The sequence below is a fragment of the Acinonyx jubatus genome, chromosome C1 (genome assembly GCF_027475565.1).
Source record: "Acinonyx jubatus isolate Ajub_Pintada_27869175 chromosome C1, VMU_Ajub_asm_v1.0, whole genome shotgun sequence".
NCBI lineage: Eukaryota > Metazoa > Chordata > Mammalia > Carnivora > Felidae > Acinonyx > Acinonyx jubatus.
In genome coordinates, this window is record NC_069381.1 from 55712447 (window position 1) to 55717860 (window position 5414).

Here is a 5414-nt window from a genome sequence, read left to right on the forward strand (position 1 = left end):
ATGCCACGTAGCTAGTCAATAGGGTGGTGGCTGCATCATTTAGTTCAGAGATGGGTATATGACAAGGCCAGGTCAATCAGAAGCAATTATTACAAGATTTTTGTTTAAAGTGTGGGCAAAGAAAAACTTCCACTCTGTCGGGGTTATATCTTGGAGCTGCCAGGAAACAGTTTTCTCCCAGAAGTGGAGAGCCTTCGTGGGAACAGAGACCACCTCATGGAACAGAGCTCACTCAGAGGCCAAATCAGGATAACATTGTCTCAGCGTCTGGATTCAGCCCTACCCATGAATTTTTCAATAAAATGAGCCAATACATTACTCTTTTTGTTTACTGAAGTTTCAGTTCATCCTGACTAATATATAACACGTAGGTTCTGGTACCAGATTGTTACTCTTGGGGAATCATTTCACCTTTCTGAATGTTGAGCATTGGATTTGATTTCTAAAGTGCTTTCAAGCTGTAATTTCCATGATTCTTTCTTTGTGTGTATATGATTCAGTTAGGGTAATGCTAGTTGCTTTAGCAGATAAGATACTAGCATCTCAGTAACATAATACAAAAGATGTTCATTTCTCACTCATATAAAGTCCAAAAGAGGTATCTGACTGGCAAGTGTCTCTCCTCCAAGTAAAGATTTAGGGCTTCTTTTATCTTGCGGGTCTGCTATTTTGACCTGTGGGCTCCCAGCTCACCATGTTTCTTGTCACTAAGCCAGGGAAATAGAAAACAAAGATGGTATGTTATGGAGGGATGGAAGGTTATTGGACAGGTCTACAATTAGCACTTATCACTTTTGCTCACACTCCATTAGCTAAAAGAGGATCACATTTAATTACAAACAAGGCTGGAAAAGCTTCCAGGAAGGAGAAAAAATAGATTCGGTGTATAGCTACTCAGTGTCTGCCACAGTAAGCCCTTGACCCATGCTTGGTAGCTGGGCTCTGTATCTGTAATTCAAGCTGGTTAACTATATGTCATATCCCAGAAATTAGTCCTGTTGGTCCTGATAGGGAATGCAAAGAGAAATATAGCCATCAACAAGTTGAACAAACAGAAGTTTGTTAGTAGAAAATACTGAAAGGAGGTCTTTAGGTCTGATTGAGGTTCTAGGCTTGGTTGCTATGAAGTGGTAAGAGAGGGATGGTTGGACCTTCAGGCTGTGTTTACATTTGAAGGGTGGGGGGGACAAAGACATAAAAACACCAATCATCCATTCATCCAACAAAGCTTTATCGCACATCACAACTCTGCTGGGAAGCAGCACATTTAAAGGTTATTGATAGTGTTGGTGGCATTAGATAGAGCACAGAAAGGGTGAATACCCAAGTGCAGCTCTCCTCCACAGTACCACCAGTGTTGCCTCCTAGTGGCTTCCTTGCTGGTTTCATGCCTTTCGCTCAGGCAGTAGGGAGTCTAGAGAAGTGACCTCCTGTCTCAAGACATGGTTTATAATTCCTTGAAATGACAAATTCATGCTCTCTTTCAGGGTGCCTCGGAGGCAGTGGGCTGCTTCAGGATGAAGATGAACATCTCTTTCCCAGCTACTGGCTGCCAGAAACTCACTGAAGTGGATGATGAACACAAACTTCCTACCTTTTATGAGAAATGTATGACCACAGAAGTTGCTGCTGACGCTCTGGGTGAAGAATGGAGGGTTATGTGGTCTGAGTCAGTGGTGGCAATGAAAAACAAGGCTTCTCCATGAAGCAGGGTGTCTTGACCCTTGGCTATGTCCACTTGCTGCTGACTTCTACAGAGCAAGGAGGACTGGAGGAAAAAATGCAAATCTGTTCAGGGTTGCATTGTGGATGCCCATCTCAATGTTCTCAACTTGGTCATTGTAAAAAAGGGGAGAAGGATATTCCTGGATTCACTGATACTACTGTGTCTTGTCACCTGGGGCTCAAAAGAGCTAGCAGAATCTGCAAACTTTTCAATCTCTCTAAAGAAGATGATGTCCACCAGTATGTTGTGAGGAAGCTGCTACACAGAGAAGGTAAGAAACCTAGAACCAAAGTGCCCAAGATTCAGTCTTGTTACCCCATGTGTCCCCCAACACAAGTGTTGGCATATTCCTCTAAAGAAACAGTGTACTAAGAAGAATAAGGAAGACGTTGCAGAGTATACTAAATTTTTGGTCAAGAGAATGAAGGAGGCCAAACAAACCCACCAGGAACAGATTGCCAAGAGATGGAGGCCAAACAAACCCACCAGGAACAGATTGCCAAGAGATGGAGGCTGTCTTCTCTGAGATTTTCTACCTCTGAATCAAGTCAAAAATGAGATTTTCTGGGGCACCTCAGTGGCTAGGTTGGTCAAGCATCTGACTCTTGATTTTGGCTCAGGTCATGATCTCACGGTTCATGAGTTCAAGCCCCACATCAGGGTCTATGCTGACAGCACGGGATTCTCTCTCTCCCTGTCTCTCTTCCCCTCCCCTGCTTTTGCTCACATGCTCTCTCTCTCTCTCAAATAAATAAATAAATAATAAAAAATCTTAAAAATGAGATTTTCTAAGAGTAACAAATAAGTTAGACATTAAAAAATGACAAATTCATCTTATTTGGTACCTTGCAACTTAATTAAGGAGTATTTTCCACTATGGTGAAACAAACCAGAACCCACATTTAAAAGAAAAATTCTCTACCCGATGTGCAATATTTAAAAAGTCATATATAGAAATGCCTGACCTTGACCACTCAGCCCCTCATTTCTCACTTCACTGTCTTTATCTTATACATTACCATATTTATGCTTCCATTTGAGTCTCTGTGGCTTAAGGCTGCATTTGATTTTTTTCTTAGCTCCCTTTCTTGCATAATTTTTTTTTTTCATACTTCTCTAGGCTATGTGATTCTGAGTTAACGCCTTCCATATAACATTCCTCTCCAGACACAACCCAAACTCTCATCTTGGAGGGCAGTTCCTGCTCAGACTGCCAATATCACTGGGGTAAGTTCCACACACATTCCACACCACTCTAACAGCTTTTATCACTCGTCCAGTATGATAGTATTTGTATTTTTGTCCGCCCATCACTCTTACTCTCTCTGCTTCTTCTGGTAACAGAATCCTACATAGGAATTACCAAATGATGCAATAAGCTTTATGGTCACAATGGACCAGAGTTTACAATCTATTTTTTAATGTCTGCCAGAGCCATGTGAAAAAAGATAAGAAAGGATCTTATTTCTTTTCGGAATATCTCAACCAGTTGTATGCTTCCTTCATTTAAAAGAAAAGCATAAATGGAAATATATAACACACTGAGTTTTTCTCTTTTTTTGCTAGAGAAACATCTACAATGTTCTATGTGCATACTGTGACTTCAGGGCAAGTGATCCTCAAGTAGCTGGGTTTTTTTGTTTTTTTTCCTACAAAAAAGTCTACATAGTTCACAACATTTTCTCTCTTTTTTTTAATGTTTATTTATTTTTGAGGGAGAGATAGAGCACAAGCGGGGGAGGGGCAGAGGGAGAGAGGGAGACACAGAATTCGAAGCAGGCTCCAGGTTCCGAGCTGTCAGCACAGAGCCTGACGCGGGGCTTGAACTCATGAACCGTGAGATCATGACCTGAGCCCATCTATTGTCCTGGCATAATTTTAACAATGCCACTTTCAATCTCAGAAGAGTTCCAAAGTAGTTACTTCAACTAGATTAGATACAAAAGGGATCTTGTGAAAATAGAAGATAATTAGAGGTGCCTGGTGGCTCACTCGGTTAAGTGTCTAACTCTTGGTTTTGGCTCAGGTCATGATTTCCCAGTTTTGTGGGTTAGAGCCCCGTGTCGGGCTCTGCAGTAATAGTGTGGAGCCTGCTTGGGATTTCCCTCTCACTCTCTCTCTCTGCCCCTCCCCGGCTTACTCTCCCCCCCTCTCCCTCTCTCCCTCCCCCTCAATTAAATAAATAAATAAATATTAAAAACTACAGGATAATTAAATGTTGAAATGGGTGGGGATATCAGAAAAGGTTATGTAATTTTCTTTACTGGACATTCCTAAAATTAATAGTCAGCTGAAGGTTCTAAAAAAATTTGTCTATCCAGAGGGTGGACATCTGATGCTGTCTGATCTGATGGGTCTGATGCTGTCAGAAACACATAAATTTCAATAGAGGTCCTGGGTAAACTGATAGTCATAGAGATATAAGTTCATATTAAATAATTCCAGAAGTTCCTAATTTATGCTAGAATTATCTTAACATTTGGCCTAATGTCTTTCTTAGTTATGTTCTTGATTTTTTTTTTACATTTATTTTCTCAAACCGCAGGTAGGTATCAGAATCCACCCACTGTCTCTAAAAGTCTCTGAGTTGTTCTCACTTACCTGTCATATTTTCAGGACCCCCAGGAACAAGTCACAGAGGTTGTTCAGGCAAAACAATCCAGAAGTTAAAAACAACATGGAAGGCTTTCACCGCCCCTTGGCTTCTGATCCAACAGCTTTTCACTAAAACTGTCTTCACAGGTGTCAGAATAACACCTAGCTCATACATCCTACTTCTTGGTGCTTCATTTCATCCTATTGCTTGAATAGAAGCTCCTGCCTTCTTGGTTTTTGTGGTGCAGGCTGCTAACTGTTCCCCAATATCCAGTCTCTCTTTTCACCATGGTGATAGCGCCTTTCCCCTCTATTCCACACTTTGTTGCTGGTAATGTGGCTGCCAGCTAGAGATTAAGCACATTTGCTAGCCGCCCAGGCTTTAACTTTTTAATGTAAACAGAAGGTGCGTATATTATTTCCACATTGTTTGCTGAAAGGAAACTTCTTGCCCTGGACTTGTTCTCTTTTTCCTTCCTGAGAACTGTAAACAAGATGTGCCAGCCACCCAGCTTTGACCACGCACATAATGACAGTGCTCTAGGGCTCTGCTACCCAAAGCGTAGTCCTTGGACTAGCACCATCAGCATCACCTGGATCCTTTTTATTTCTTTATGATGATTTTTTTAAGTTTTTTTTTTTTTAATTTTAGTAACCCCCAACATGGGGTTCAAACTCATGATCATGAGATCAAGAGTCACATGCTCTTCCAACTGAGCCAGCCGGGTACCCCCCTCACCTGGATGCTTTTTAGAAATACAGAATCTTGGGCCCCATTCTAGGCCCACTGAATCTGCATTTAGCAAGATCTTCAGGTGATTTAAATGCACATTAACATTTGAAAAGTACTGCTTTAGTACAGGATGATGAATCAACAGGATAGAAGGAAAGTAGGTCTCAATTATTTTGTTAGAGCACAGCTGTCTCCTCACCTGGTCTGCCTACCTGTAGACTATTATGAGAGAGCAGATAAAATTGTATCTTATTTAAGCCATTGAATTTGCGGGTCCCTTTTTGACCTCTACCCTAACTTAATATGGTTATTATTCCTTGTAAGAGCAAACCTCCTTTTTAAGCCTGGGCTGAAGTCTTA

The 5414-nt window shown here is 41.3% G+C and overlaps 1 pseudogene; it reads left to right on the forward strand.

The window, feature by feature from the left end:
* The first annotated feature begins 1517 nt into the window (after positions 1-1517).
* Positions 1518-2252, forward strand: LOC128311797 (40S ribosomal protein S6-like; annotated as a pseudogene).
* The last annotated feature ends 3162 nt before the right edge of the window (positions 2253-5414 follow it).